Source organism: Hyperoodon ampullatus (genome assembly GCF_949752795.1).
Source record: "Hyperoodon ampullatus genome assembly, chromosome: 7".
Classification (NCBI taxonomy): domain Eukaryota; kingdom Metazoa; phylum Chordata; class Mammalia; order Artiodactyla; family Ziphiidae; genus Hyperoodon; species Hyperoodon ampullatus.
In genome coordinates this window covers 76333707-76350435 of record NC_136920.1, presented here as the reverse complement: position 1 = coordinate 76350435, position 16729 = coordinate 76333707, and the positions used below count along the sequence as shown (strand labels likewise).

Genomic DNA, 16729 nt, shown 5'->3' with positions numbered 1-16729 from the left:
GAACAGCAGGCTGACTTCCTAGTAGTCTGGGGGAGTGGACCCCAAACATGTGCTATTGATCAGTTTTTATAGCCAGAAAACAAAGGAATGCTCCAAGGTGAAAATTTCGTTTACTAATTGGTCGAGGCACATATACTTTCCTTCTATAGGGTGGCAGTGGGACAGGGAAGATGCCTTTTCTTATTTGGGACAGGTCTCATCGCCCAGCTGGGCTGAGGAATTTCATAACCATCACAACATGGTGGGGAGGGCAATTAAGGGTCTGATAAGGGGTGTAACGCTGACACTTTTTCAGAGAGGGTTGTCCTTTGTCCTTGAAGCACCATTGTCCTTGGAGCACCACATCAAGGATATGTGTCAGACTGTTATCTATATCCCTTGAGGAGAAAGGGATATAGACAACACTGTTTTTCAATCTATTGTTACTTTTCTTGCTTGACTGCTTTTCCTTTGTTTCTGAATTTTGTCAGTTCTCTAATCATTAACTGCTCTCTGGAAATCAAGGGAGGCCTAGGAGACTAAAGCTTTGTTCTACAAACAAGAAGCAGGGAACACTGGGAGTCTGTCACTGGGAAGGCCCCACAGGATCCTACTCAGTTTCACAATCATGAATAAAGTTGTTTCTATGAACGTTCATGTACAAATTTTGTGTGGACATATTTTTCTAATTTAAATTCCTAGGGGGTGAAATTAGGGGGTTGTATTAATGCCGAACTGTTTTCCAAAGTAGTACATCATTTCACCTTTTCTTCAGGACTGTATGAGACTTCTGGTTGTTCTCCATCCTTACTAACATTTGATGCTATCAATCTTTTTAATTTTAGTCATTCTAGTAGATGTGAAGTTATTTGCATTGTGGTTTTAATTTTTCTTTGATGACTAATAATGCTGAACATTTTAAAATGTTGCTTATTTACCATTCATGTATCTTCTTTGGTTAAGTGTCTTATTAAATTTTTTGCCCAATTTAAATTAAATTGTTTGTCTACTAAGTAGTGTTTTCGTAAAAGCTGGAGAAGAAGCAATATGGCTGGATTACAGAAAACAAGGGGGAGAGTGGTAGGAATGAGGCCAAGAGAGACATGGGAGAAGGGGAGAACAGATCAAACAGGACTTTGAGGCCTTGGTGAGAACTTTGGATTTATTGTAATTAAACTGAATTCACTGGATGATTTTGAGTGTAGAGTGGCACAATCAGGCTTAAATTTTAAGGGACCACTTTGGCAGCTCTGCGAACAGGCCAGAGGAATGGGAGTAAACACAGGATAGACCAGGAGGTTATTGCAGCAGTCAGAAAGAGAGAAACTGGTTAGTTGCAGTTCTGAATGACCTTTCCCCTCACTCTTGTTCCTGACATTCCAAACTGCATAATTTCAGATGTGGAAGACTGAGAAATTTCCTGGATTTTCTCAACAGAATAGTGACTTACTCAAGGCCTTTAAGTGGAACACACTCTACTGAGGGTTGAGAGAAAGCTGACAATAGTGGCTTGCTTAGCTTAACTCAGTGGTTATGGTTGTTAGTTGTGGTTGCAATATTATGGTTGTGTGACTCTTTGGTTAGTATTCACTTTCTCCATCTTGGAATATACGTTTGATGAGGATGGAAAAATGATCTCTGTTTTTAACTCACCACTGTAGCCTCAGTTTGAGCACAGTGCCTGCCAATTAGCATTTAGTCAATGGGTTTTTTTGTAGGGGAGTGAATGTGTGTATGTGTGAGGGAGAGAGAGAAGAGGGGCAGAAACAGAGAGGGGAAGAGACAGACAGAGGGACAGGGGAACAAGTCCATATTGCAAAAGAACAGGACAATATTTTCTGTGAGTAGAATGCTCAGAGCCTGTGTACTGTGTTCTTTTCTACTTTCTCAGGTTAGATTTATCACTTCATAAATTTTCTTTATCTTATCCAAAATGAATCTACATTTTTTTTTCTTATAAGTATAAAGAAAAAGATTTTTTGGGGGGGGGAAATTTTTAATGTCTCACTACAATTCAAGTGCCATACATGTCTCTTTCTATTATTTGTAATCTTGAAAATATACCAGCATTATTGTCTAACACAAAGGAGGCACTAAATAAAATTTTTTCTTTGAAACATTGGTACTGTAAATTATAAGAGACAGGAGCCATGTTTTCACAGCTCTGTTTCTTGAGCACCCAGCCCAATGGTATTGTGGAGATGGAATAACAATCACCATGAGCACAGGTCACTGCTGACAAAGGGACTTGCTTTCTCTCTAAACCATTTGACTTTGTTGGTGCCCAGGGCAGGATGCTCCAAAATATGCCTCAGTGGAATATTCCTTTGAATTAAAGTTACTGAAGAAATGACTGATGCAAGAGAGACACACTGACCTTCCTATCTGTCTCCATGAAAGCAGGAAATTAATATCTCATGTGAATGGTGCCCTCCCTGTACCAGGAGGTAGAAAGACATCATTAGCACCAGAGACAGGGAATGCAGGGTCAAGAAGGCTGTATAAACCTTGTGACTTCTTTAACTCAAGAAGGTTGGCAGGGACATTTCTTCCTCCTCAACAGCTGACAAGACAACCAGGAGGCTGGCTAAACCCTGCTTCCCACCACAAGACTGATGCAGCTGAGAGATCCTAGGACACATGACAAAGGCCAGCAGAAGGTAAAATTTCTTATCTCCTCAACTTCCCAGGCCTGTAAGGTCTGGTGGGAGGGAAAGTGCTTAAGAGTCTCCTTTTCTCTATGTCTAAATTTAGATTAGCAGAAGAAAATACTTATGGAGCAAGATCCTTGTGACATAGAAAATCTGGTTTTTGGAAATGAGTAATCTCGTCTCAGTTTTTCTTAATCCTTTCCTCCCAGAGACAGTCACTGTTTTTCTTTGTCTCTGTCTCCTGAGTCATGTTTCATAAGAAGAAAGAACCATAGGGCAGAATACAGGCATAGGCCCTATAAGCCTGCTGTTTGAGACAGCCTCACAGACTGGTGAGTTAACAGTTCTCTCCAGTCCAGTGCCTATTAAGACAAACTTTGCTGTCAGTCCTCTATATAAAAACTGGATGAGATTTTTCCTTCTGTATTTTTCTGTGTCCTGAGAGTTTGGCTTTCTGTCCAGTGAGAATATTCTCTCTGGTCTCCACCATCTGGATGGTGTATTTACTGGGGTGCATCTGGTAACCAGTTGAATTGACTGGGGTTCTGAGACACAAAGTCATAAACAGCACACTGTAGTCTTGTTGTGCCAGCTGTCAGAGGAGTTTGTCCTAAGGGGACCCAGTCCATAAGGGGCCTTTGTTGTTTCAACCTTCATTGCCTTGTTAGTGTTGGAAAAGTCCCATTCCAGCAGCATATGCCTGATGTCACAGATTAGTAGGTTTGGGATCAGAGGTGCCTCAAATTCCCAGGAGAGACCAGGGACACAGTTTGCATTATACCACCCTTACTGCCTGTACAATGAAGGCCTTTGCTTTCTTAGATTATCCTTGGAAATGAATTTTCACATTATAGGGGCTATATCATCCGTGCCCTCTCTATCTGAAAGTATGCTTATTTCATCCATGGTAAGGATTTATTCTAAGCCTGAAAAGTTACCTCTGGGTCGTTCCATAAAAAGGCTTACTGATTTGAGTCACTATTTGAAATTAATGAAAGGTCTTACTCCTCAATGGCCAGAGGATGGATCCTTTAAATTTGCTGTATTTAAAAGATTACCTTTTGAGAGCTCTCATCATAAACAGCTGTCATATTGGTATTTATGGAAGGATCAAATTGAAAGGAAAAATAATGTATAACAGCTAGCCTTAGGGAATCGTTATTAAGATGAAATAACAGAAATTAAAGATCCAACATGAATTCCCCTTTTTAAGAAAAATTTTAAAAATTGCCCCATCTCCTCAGCAATTCCTTAGGCCCTCCTACAAATAATTAGGAAAAGATCAGTTGGAAGCCAATATTCAAGAGCTAATAGAAACAATTATCTTTGTCTTCCAAATCTCTAGAAAACCAGAAATGCAACTTAGGAACAAGTCAAGGCCCATTTATCTTCACCAACCCTGAAACCTATTCCTCTCAAATTCTTGTAGATATTATAAAAGTTGAGGATAATTGGAGCAAAATTGTCCTGTACTTAAGAAGAAAACGTTTTTAAAATAATAATTACCCTGAGACTTATGATAATAGAAAAATACACTCCAAAACTCACAGAAGAAAATTTACACTTTTTTCTCTGTCCCTTAAAGTTATAAATCTTACCATGTCTTTGAAATGTAAACACAGCCACATTGCCTGAGACTGAGCCCAGATTATCTCAATTGTTAGAACCTGAAACTAAAATTTAAAGAAAAAAAAGGAAAGAGGGTTTTTTTTTAAACAAAAACCACCAGAAAAACCCTCTCTTGCTCAAACTCTAAATCACAGTCTCCTTCAAATTGTTTATCAAGGGCAAGTACACTTAAAGGGCAAGAAGACTTAAAAGTCTTCTCCATAAATAATAAAAGACTGTAGCTATCTGAGTGAGTAAACTTAATTTATTCCAACAAGCAATATAAAAATTCTCAAAAATATAACAAAAACGAATACAAATATTTTTCAAATTCACATGATCTAGGATAATTTTTGGTAAGTAAAATCTAGTTCAGGTTTAATGGTTTAATTAATACAGACATATCTTAAGAGTTATCAGCATTAAGTATAATAGCTTTATGCTATGTAGTTTTACTAAAAGTCAAATAAGCTCATGTTATCTCTTTTACAAAATTTCTCAGAAAAAAGTAATAATAATAATAATTTAAGATGATGGCTAACACTACTTTAACATCTTATGAAATTGTCATGAGTAATCTGAGTGATTGTTAGGAACAAATTAATTAAATAGACATAAGATAAGAATTCTTTTAGGTAAACTTTTTTTAGCAATAATTGTTTTTGCTATGTCAACTTAATTAGTTTTCTAAATGTCTTTGATAAATTGTACCCTTAGAGTTTTGCTAAGTTAAATTAAATGAATTGAATGTCTAGATCATTTCCAACTAAGACAAAATACTGAAATATTAATTGCTGAACGAGTCTAAGTTTACCTACTTTTGACCTCTTATTACACACTAAATATGTTTGGTTCTATTAGTAAACATGTCTTGTGCTTCATTAAAAGCTTGTACTATGAAGTAGAATATGTTTCTAGAAATTATGAAATGTATTTATGTTTGCCAAGCCACAAACTACTTACACAGTTAATAATTTTTAACTTTATCTTTACAAAAAAATTAAAGCTTCAAAGGATTAAGAATTGTAAATAATATATGTGGTTAAAGCTACTAGGAATTATAAGGAAATTAGAATATATTTTGGGGTAAGAAAAAGTGTAAGGTATGGAGATGTTTTTGTTAATGTAAAAACTTTGTTAAGTGATTTTTGTCCTAAAGCTGGTAACTTCTAAATGGGAAAGAGAACAAGGGACAAATCAAAATGGACAGAGAAAGTTGTAAGAGGTTTGTTAAAAAGGAATCTTTAGAAAGGAATTTTATGTGTAGTCAGGTCTAAGATTGGAATGAATTTAATAAAGTGATTGAGTTTTAATATCCAAAGTAAGCTGGTAGAAAATTAAAATTTGTTTTTTCTCTCTTTTTGCAAAATTTTCTTAATTATTGGTCTGCTCTTAATGAGAAATTGTAAACAAAGACTTTTTTTTACATTTAATGTAATCTGTCTAGCAAAACAAATATTGTACATTTTGTCTTTATGAGTCTTTGATAATTTTGAAGAAAAACTGAGTGCTTTCAATATTAAAAGAGCTAAGTCTTTTTACACTATTTAACTATCTGTATTTACATGTGAATCTTTGTCACTTTGATTAAATTGATAACTAACTATTAATTCACAGTGACATATGATCATATTTGACAAAGTGTTTTAAAACATTTTTATTTTTGAAAAAGTAGATTTTCCCCCAAGTCAAATTCTAAATGAAGTCTTATTGACCTGGAAATAACGTTCAGGTTTTCCAAGGGCCCCTTGGAACACCTTAAAAGATTTGTTTTATCTTATTAGAAAAGAGAGCTATGAAACTCATTAGGCTTATTTGGTATGTTACTTACATGGGAAGCATTGCTAAATAAATGATCCTAAACTCTAGGTTATATCCTAAGGGTGAATGTTATTAATATAAATGTTCTCGAAAGTATATGAAATTCCTAAAATTGGATATGTCCTAGTATAATGTTATCAGTCATAATTCTAGTTATTATCTTAAATGTTTTGTGTCACAGAGATAAATTTTCTTGTCAATTCCATTAGAATGAATCAAATTTTTAGTAATGGATATTTGTCTTTTATCACTTAGACAATGGTTTTACTCAGATGCTTTTACAAAAGCTTCCTGAAAATGTGTTTCATGTTCAGAGAAATTCATGGAAAAGGATCTAACAAGTATTCTAGAACACAAGTTTCTGATGAATTTCAAATCATTACACTGAACTAAGAATTTACAAAACCCTAATGGAGAAATTGATGGTTTCATAAAACTTCTAACAAAAGATCAAACAAAACAAGAATTAATTACATGGGACTAAGTAAACTGAAGAAGATGGTTATAATATTTTATGATTTTAAAAATAAATTTATTTATTTTATTTATTTTTGGCTGCATTGGGTCTTTGTTGCTGTGTGTGGGCTTTCTCTAGTTGCAGCGAAGGGCAGCTACTCTTTGTTGTGGTGCATGGGCTTCTCATTGCAGCGGCTTCTCTTGTTGTAGAGCATGGGCTCTAGGTGCATGGGCTTCAGTAGTTGTGGCTCAATGGCTCTAGAACGCAGGCGCAGTAGTTGTGGCGCATGGGCTTAGTTGCTCTGCGGCATGTGGGATCTTCCTGGACCAGGGCTTGAACCCATGTCCCCTGCACTGGCAGGCAGATTCTTAAACACTGTGCCACCAGGAAAGCCCCATTTTATGATTTTTTTTTCGTGGTACGCGGGCCTCTCACTGTTGTGGCCTCTCCCGTTGCGGAGCACAGGCTCCGGACGCGCAGGCTCAGAGGCCATGGCTCACAGGCTCATATCAATCAGTGTGATATACCACATCAATGAATTCAGTAAAGTCACAGAATACAAAATTAATTCACAGAAATCTCTTTCATTCCTATACACTAACAACAAAAGATCAGAAAGAGAAATTATGGAAGGAATCCCATTTACCATCACATCAAAAAGAAAAAATACTGCCCCGGTCTGGGAAGATCCCACATGCCGCGGAGCGGCTGGGCCCGTGAGCCATGGCCGCTGGGCCTGTGCGTCCGGAGCCTGTGCTCCGCAACGGGAGAGGCCACAACAGTGAGAGGCCCACATACCACAAAAAAAAAAAAAAAAAAAAAAAAAAAGAAAAAATACCTATGAATAAATCTACCTAAGGAGACAAAAGACCTGTACTCTGAAAACTCTAAGATGCTGATGAAAGAAATCGAAAGTGACACAAACAGATGGAGAGATATACCATGTGCTTGGATTGGAAGAATCAATACTGTCAAAATGACTATACTACTTAAGGCAATCTACAGATTCAATGCAATCCCTATTAAATTACCAGTGGAATTTTTTTTTTAAGATTTTTTTCATGTGGACCATTTTAAAGTCTTTATTGAATTTGTTACAATATTGCTTCTGTTTTATGTTTTTGTTTTTGTTTCTTTTGTTTTTTGTTTTGGTTGCATTGCATGTGGGATCCCAACTACCTGACCAGGGATCGAACCTGCATCCTCCTCATTGGAAGGTGAAGTCCCAACCACCGGACCGCCAGGGAAGCCCCCACCAATGGCATTTTTCACAGAACTAGAACAGAAAATTTTAAACTTTGTATAGAAACACAAACCCCCAAATAGCCAAAGCATACTATGAAAGCAAAAATGGAGTTGGAGGAATCAGGCTCACTGTCTTCAGACTATATTACAAAGCTACAGTAATCAGTATGGTACTTGCACAAAAACAGAAATATAGATCAATGGAACAGAATAGAAAGCCCAGAAATAAACCCACACAACTATGGTCAATTAATCTATGACAAAGGAGGCAGGACTATACAATGGAGAAAAGACAGTCTCTTCAATAAGTGGTACTGGGAAAACTGGACAGCTACATGTAAAAAAATGAAATTAGAACAATTTTCTAACACCACAGACAAAAATAAACTCAAAATGCATTAAAGACCTAAATGTAAGACTGGATATTATAAAACTCTTAGAGGAAAATCCAGGCAGAGCACTCTTTCACAGCAGCAATATCTTTTTGGATCCACCTCCTAGAGGAAAGAAAACAAAAACTAAAATAAACAAATGGGACCTAATAAAACTCAAAAGCTTTTGCACAGCAAAGGAAACCATAAACAAAACAAAAAGACAACCTACAGAATGGGAGAAAATATTTGCAAATGATGAGACTGACAATGGAATAATCTCCAAAGTATACAAATAGCTCATGCAGCTCAATATCAAAAAAGCAAACAACCCAATCAAAAAATGGACAGAAGATCTAAACAGACATTTCTCCAAAGAAGACATACTGATGGGCAAAAAGCACATGAAGATCTGCTCAACATCCCTAATTATTAGAGAAATGCAAAACAAAACTACAATGAGGTATCACCTCACACCAGTCAGAGTAACCATCATCAAAACGTCTACAAACTGTAGACTACAAAAATGTTGGAGAGGGTGTGGAGAAAAGGAGTCCTCCTACACTGTTGGTAGGAATGTAACTTGGTTCAACCACTATGGAGAATATTATGGGATTCCTTAAAAAACTAAAAATAGAACTACCATATGATCCAGCAATCCTACTCTTAGGCATGTATCTGGAGAAAATTATACTTCCAAAAGATACATGCACCCCAGTGTTCAGTGCAGCACTATTCACAATAACCAGGATATGAAAGCAATTTAAATGTCCACTGACAGATGAATGGATAAAGAAGATGTGGTACATATATACAATGGAATATTACTCAGCCATAAAAATGAATGAAATAATGCCATTTGCAGTAACATGAATTGACATAGAGATTATCATACTAAGTGAAGTAATTCAGAGAAAGACAAATATCATATGATATCACTTATCTGTGGAATCTGAAAAAATGATACAAATGAACTTAATTACAAAAGAGAAACAGACTCACAGACTTAAAAAACAAACTTATGGTTACTAAAGGGAAAAGGTATGGGGAGGGATAAATTAGGAGTTTGGATTCACATATACACACTACTATATATAAAATAGATAATCAACAAGACCCTACTGTATAGCAAAGGGAACTCTACTCAATATTCTGTAATAACCTATATGGCAAAAGAATCTGAAAAAGAATGGATATGTGTATATGTATAACTGAATCATTTTGCTGTACACCTGAAACTAATTCAACATTGTAAATCAACTATACTTCTATATAAAATTAAAATTAAATTTTAAAAAAAGAGATTAAAAAAAGAAGTGTCTTCCAATGCAAGGATCAGATCAAAGAACATGAATGGAATATTCCTACTGGGACGATTAGGAGGATAACACATCCTTGGTAGGTGCAGAGCCTGTTCACTTATCCTCTGACTTTCCTCGTTCCCTTTCTCTACTACATCCTATTAAGCAGATAAAAACTTTGAGAAAGCTGCCTCTTCCTTCACCAATGCCAAGCAGGACAAACTCAAAGAGCCATTTGTCTGTCTGTCTTCCTCTGATGTTGCTTCTTCATGTTTGAGCTATTGGGAGGAGAGAGAGGCAATAAATTCTCTTAATAAAAGGAAAAAATAAAAATAAAAAATAAGCCTATATGGTCAGTCACAATCCTTGCTATACTTATATAAACAAGGCCAAGTTTATTGAATCTAGACTTATTTTGCAAACAAATTTGTCTTAATTTGGCTATCTTTGATAGAAATGAGGGTGATTTTAGAGAGAAAAATTATCTTTCGATAGAAATCAAAATACATATTGTGGATATTAGATTCTAGTGCTATTAATTTTCCTTGAAGTTTTGTTAATTACCTGAAAACTGGACTGTATCCTGAATTTTTCTAGTTTCCTCCACTACCTGACTACAACTCTCCAAACTAGTGTTTCCAAATTTTCTCCCACCCTTTTGACTTGGAATAATTGAAACTAAAACTGCCTTTTTTTCTGAAGTCCTGCATACTGAAGGTAGATATCTTAATATAAACTTCAGAGAAATCTCCACAGCAGCTCATGTTTAGACAGTCTTCTTCGTTCCTGTTGCTATATGGACCACTCAGAAAGTTTACCTGAACATCTGATGGACATTCAAACTACAAAAGATGCTTTAACCCTGATATTTAGAGATCTTCTCAACTGTCTACCCTCAGAACTCAAAAACTGATATGAAATTTGCCTCAATTATTAACCATTGTTTTTTTGTCTCCATAGCAATGCCTCTTATTAAATACCTGATTGCTTGTACAGTAAGCTTAACTTCTACTTGGAAATACTGCTTTGGAAGAGAAAATTAAGGTAAAATGATCATATGGATGGACTCTAATCCAGTATGACTTGTATCTTTATAAGGGGGGAATATTAGAACACAGACATGCACAGACTGAGGGGCAACCATGTGAGGACACAGCGAGCAGGTAGCCATCAAAGGAGAGAGACCTCAAAGAAACTAAACTTGATACTTTGATCTTGGACTTCTAGCCTCTAGAACTCTGAGAAAATATATTTTTGTTGTTTAAACCACCTAGTAGCCAGTGTGGTCTTTTGTTATGGCAGCCCTAGCAAACAAATACAATCACTATTAGGGAAAAAAAAAATCATGTGCTTTGTTATTCCAGTAGAATGATTTTAACACTGATTACTTCTTACCTTGAGATTATAAAAGACAGTGATAAACATTACTGTAGAGTATATATGAGTTGTGTCCTATGAAACAAAGGTAGTTAACAAACACCTCTCAGCTGTAGCTGATGCCATGTGTTCATCTGATCAGCAAGAGGACATGAGTGGAAGGGAGAACCTTTTCTGCTTCAGACAAGCAACTTCCTGGCTTACCCTGAGTATGACAAAGAGGGCCATTGCTTGGGGACCAGGTCTCCAAGCAGTCACAACAGGCCTCAGGACCCCACAAGAAAATTGTGAAGGAAGAATATTACTAGCCAGGCCCATATGAATCTTTTCCTCCCATCACTGCTCTTTTGTGAAAAATTCTTCCAAATACACATTTTTGTCCCAAAATATCATGTTGGACGCTCGCTACTAGGAGCAAATTTTTCTAGCATCTCTGTTGGATGAAATTTCACAATTGCAAAATCACTCAGAAAAGAGTTCATCCTCCCAACACCTCCCCTGCACCAGTGTCCCCCTAAACAGCATCTGACCACAATATGAAGGAACTTACCTCCCAGGTAAACAGGTGCTTGAATGTGATTTAATTATCTCTGCATCCTCTCCCTGGTCTCCCTGTGAAATCCAGTCACCTCTTTGCATTAAAGCATTTCTGTGAGAAGCCCTGTAAGATGCTGGCTATTCTCAATTCTGTCCTGCTGGTTTCTCTGAAGTGCCTAGAAGCTGTCCTCTCCACACACAAACTGTTCTGACAAACTTCATTTGAATGATTTGGATTTTAATTCTCAATTTGCTTCTGTTCCTAAGCCTTAAGGCTTTTTTTTTTTTTTTTTTTTTTTTTTTAACCAATTCAGAAAAAAGCATCATTAAAAAAAAGACAAGGTTGGGCTTCCCTGGTGGCGCAGTGGTTGAGAGTCCGCCTGCCGATGCAGGGGACACGGGTTCGTGCCCCGGTCTGGGAAGATCCCACATGCCGCGGAGCGGCTGGAGCTGTGAGCCATGACCGCTGAGCCTGCGTGTCCGGAGCCTGTGCTCTGCAACGGGAGAGGCCACAACAGTGAGAGGCCTGCGTACCGAAAAAAAAAAAAAAAGACAAGGCTCCTCGCAGATCTAACATGCTAAGCTTTAACTTAGTACGTTCTTAGGACTGATGTTTTCCAAGGAACAAACTTTCTTGTTTCCTGTGCAATAATAAAGGTTTGTTATAAAAGTTAAGTACAAAAAGTGAGAAAAAATAAAAATAGTGGTATCTTCACAGTTGAGTTCTTAACATATTTTCTGATATATGTAAAAGAGAAAAATTGGCAAAATGAGTACCAACATTTTTAAAAATAATAATTAAGCCTAAATCCCTGGATTTACCAATTTTATAAAATAAGAAAGTAACATTTTATAAAATACAATTTTATGAAATACGATTTTATAAAATTTGTTTAGCTAAGTAACAAATGATTTGCCCAAAAAACAGATTTAGCAGGTGGAGTCCAGGGGGCACATTCTACAAAATAAATTTATTGACACTGTAAAGGGTTACTAGCATAAAATTGTGGTGGGAATAAAAAGGGCAGTGACCTTCTTCCTGAAGTTTAGGAGTGATCCCTGAACTGAGAGATATCTGAGTTGAAGTGGTCACTGGAAACAAATGGTAGAGACAAATCACAGAGAGCAGACTGTATCAATTCCAGCTTCTGGACTCAGAGAAGGAAGGAAGAGCTTCAGATTTCATTGCAGAGAATGAGGCTGAGAAACTTTAAAATCAGATGCTTTTTCCCAGATCCAGGGGGCCAGCTAATGCACAAAAATGCTTAAAGCCACATTGGTATGTCACCTTTATTTCCTAGAGAAGATGTTAGCATTTTCTAAATCCTCATCTACCGTGCCTGGCATGCATTATTTTATAGCTTTCTGGAAGTTTCATCAGCACCACTGGTATATCTGTAGTACGATGTGTCTGTGGAGAGTACAGAATGCAGGTCCGGGCTGGGGGCAACGGACTCTTCTAGCTACCACAGTGAGTGGTGCCCCTGCAAACCTGAGTAAGGAAGACAACTTGCCTTTGGGTGGGTAGTGTTACAATCTGCATGTCTAGGGGCACAAATGTAAAGACCGACCCTGTTCTGGGAATGATGATGATTCTGACTGACCTCAAAGGGGTAATTATGAAACCCCTGGATCATCAGGATCTGGATGTTCCCTACTTTTTCCATGGTGTGATCATGACAGAAAGTGTGGCTGTAGATATCTGGGAACATTTCCAGAAATGTCCTCCTGTAGGAGTTAATTATAAAGTAAATGTGTATAAAAGAGAAAATAATATTGAAACCTGTCAAGGGGAGTAGATCTTAAGGGTTAATATTGTAGATGGATTACTTTGGAAAAAATCTTTTTCCCTTGGAGTATTAAGAAGTCATCGCATAATTGCCATCTCTCCACATTTTGTTCTAGAGTGCCTGGTTTATTGATATCAGTGTGAGACCTGTTTTAAATAAAAATCTATTTGTAAAAATCCAGATCTGTAATATGTTCTAAATATCATTATAGTATCTTTTAACTATAGATTAAAAATCACTTCATTTTCAACAAAATATTTTGATGTAAACATCAAATGTTTTGAAAACAAAGGGGATCTGTTTTTGTTGTTTTCTCTTTTATCTAATTTTTGTATCCATTTTGTCTGGGCATATTAAATGGTAAAAATATTTACAAGATTTGCACTAGGTGAATCTTCTTAAAAAGAAAATACTGAAGGCCACAGAGTCTGGGAATATTAATATCTTTTTAATAGATTGATCCCCCTTGATTTCTTATTCTGGAGTAAAGGTACAAGTTTGTTTTTTTGTTTGTTTGTTTGTTTGTTTGTTTTTGTTGTATGTGGGCCTCTCACTGTTGTGGCCTCTCCCGTTGCGGAGCACAGGCTCCGGACGCACAGGCTCAACGGCCATGGCTCACGGGCCCAGCCGCTCCACGGCATGTGGATTCCTCCCAGACCGGGGCACGAACCCGTGTCCCCTGCATCGGCAGGCGGACTCTCAACCACTGCGCCACCAGGGAAGCCCAAGGTACAAGTTTTTCCATGAAAATTAGACACACAAATCATCTGACAGAATGTATGACAGATGGAAAATGATTGATGGGAATTTTGCTTTAATGCACATTGTTCATTGTAATTTTGCCCAGCTTAATGAACTGTGAATTAATAATGAGGAGCAACACATTCAACGTATTATAGTAATAAAGTGCTTTTATGGACATTTTTCCTGTTTCCAGACTTTCTTGGCCACCCTGAACAATTTTAACTCAAAGGATTAAAAAATAATTGCTTATTTAACTGTGTTAAAATAGTCAACTTTGAAAAGGATATTTTCCTGTATGAACTTTTATCTAATTGATTCCATTTTGTTCTGATCAGTAAACTTACCTGAGTAAGCTGCACTATTTAAAAAAAAGTGATCTGATAGAGTATTAGATGACATACATGACCATAGTCCATTGTTTTCTGATTCAACGACATAAGAGAGTAAAGTGAAAAATTAATAATTATACATTTTTTAATTAGGAGAATAGAAAAACTAAATTTCTTGTAGAAATAAGCCCAAAGAGTCCTCGTGTCAGCCCTGCTCCTCTTAAAAGACCGCGACGCTGTAATACCAATGGATAATCTGGGAGAGAACCAGCTATCATTAAAATAGATTTTACCAAGGCAAGGACAATAGGTTGCTTATTAGCAGTGAGAAATCAGTAGTCTTTTAGAAGTGTACCCTTTGGAAAGTGTGAGCTATATAATAAATGAAAGCCTTTCATTATTCATTGTTATAAGCCAAATGTAGATTAAATGTACACTACCTTCAATTCAGATATTAAGATATCCTTCCCTCAGTAATTTTATGAGGTAACATGTATAATGTCAAGCATAGGCTAAGTCATATATTTTATAATCTTTCAAAAAATTTTAAAGCAATGTGTTAACCCTATAATGAATATAAAGTGGATCCTAACTGCATGTCTTAGAAAATGTGCATTTCATAGAATTATTGAAGAATGAATCCTTAATAGCCCATCTTTTTAAGTATGTTAGCTGAACGTTATGATTGTGTAATATCATTTTAGGGCATTACCACATTTTAAGAAATAAAATAATATTCAGAAGCATAATTTTGCCAGAATGTAAAATTTAAAACCAGAAATTTGACTTGTGAAAAATCCTCACATGATTATTGGCCTGTTAAAAAATCAAGCAAACCCCACAAACCTGATGCAAGCTATTATGTGCAAAATAATGTGCTAGTTACACAGCCCTCTGGGAAGTGAATGTGAGTCCGGATGCTTCTTTCTTGGTTTATTTCATTCCTAGAGTACCTTTGTTGCAGGTTTTTCTTATGTTTCCAAAGGAAGCAAGTAAGCCATCTCAAGTTTAACTTCTGTCCTCAATAAAGTAAAAAATGTGCCAGATACCATTTGACTGGATGATAACTAAACTGGACAAATATTTTCTCTCACTGGAGACTGACAGTGTTTTAGTTGTGCTTAAAATTTGTGATTCTCCTCAAAAAAGGGTACAAATGAAAACTTATGGTTACCAGGAGATAAGGGGGGAAGGATAAATTGGGAGATTGGGATTGACATATACACACTACTATATACAAAATAGGTAATAATAACCTACTGTATAGCACGGGGAACTCTACTCAATACTCTGTAATGGCCTCTATGGGAAAAGAATCTTTAAAAAAAGTGGACATATGTATATGTATAACTGGCTCCCTTTGCTGTACACCTGAAACTAACACAAATTTGTAAATCAACTATACTCCAATAAAAATCTTTTAAAATAAAAAATAGAGTACTACATGCATTTCTAAGAAATAAACATTATTTTCTTCATTCTTCTCAAATAAATAAAAATAAAATAATGTAATATGTGATTTTCAAGCTAATGAACACCTAAGAATGAAATTTGAAAATCTACATTTGGAATGTATAATTCTTTTGTTCAGAGGCAGTGACATTCCAAAAGAACAAAACTTCTCAAACATTTCCCCATTTAGAGTAATGCTGACAGTGAGTGTCTGGTGGATCTCAGAGGGGCACAACTGATAATATATTTATCATGCTGCCAGTTTGCTAAGTGGTTTCATATTCACTAAGAAAGACTTGTCAATGGATACTGAAGAATAGATGTGAGGTCTCTGTGAGGTCTCTGTGTGTTGTCTCTGGGTGAGATCTCTGTGTGAAGTCTCTGTATGAGGTCCCTTTGGAAGGTATCTCTGGGAAATCTGTTAAATCTGTGCTAGGTTTCTGTCTGAGGGTCTGTGAAGCAACATGAGGTCCCTGTGTGAGGTCTCAGTATGTGATCTCTGAGAAAGGTGTTTGCGTGAGAAGTCTCTCTTGAGAGGTGTGTCCGTGAAGTCTTTGTGTATTGTCTCTGGGTCTCTCCATTTCTTTTTTTCTTTTGGTCTCTCAATTTCTTGTCTTACTGTACCTTATGGAAGACGGAGCAGCAAGAGAAGGGCAAAGGGACTTGCTTCTTTCTGTTTTCTTGCTGTTCCATCAGCATCACCTGTCTGTGGCACTCTCCCAGCAGGAGCCAGGGGGGTCCAAGTCCAGCTTCCCCATATTCCCAGAACTCACTTCTGGGTGCCCCTGAGAGGACCCAGCAGCAGCCAGGCTCAGGTCCCAGCCCTGTCAACTCTTTCCTCTGGGTACCGACCCCTCCCACAAGGCCTGGCTCCACTCTCACTGCTCTGCCCATTCTGGAGGCTGCCTTGGGAATCGGGGCCCAGAGGTAGGGCCTGGCTCCAGGGAGAAACCAGGGGTGTGAGCAGTCCTGTGCTCACTCTGCCCCCTCCACCCCAGGTCACAGCATTTCCACATGTTGAGGGGCCTGACAGGGATGGGGGATGGGGTCCATTTCTGTTGTCATCT

At 37.1% G+C, this 16729-nt stretch overlaps 1 pseudogene across 1 annotated transcript in view; it reads right to left on the bottom strand.

Moving 5' to 3' along the window:
- The window catches only part of LOC307055610 (ferritin light chain-like), a 57999-nt pseudogene extending 41579 nt beyond the window's left edge, over positions 1 to 16420 (bottom strand). The window contains exon 1 of the transcript in view: positions 16365 to 16420. The product of the transcript in view is annotated as a ferritin light chain-like (transcript). The remainder of the gene's footprint in view (positions 1 to 16364) is intronic.
- Between the last annotated feature and the right edge of the window lie 309 nt (positions 16421 to 16729).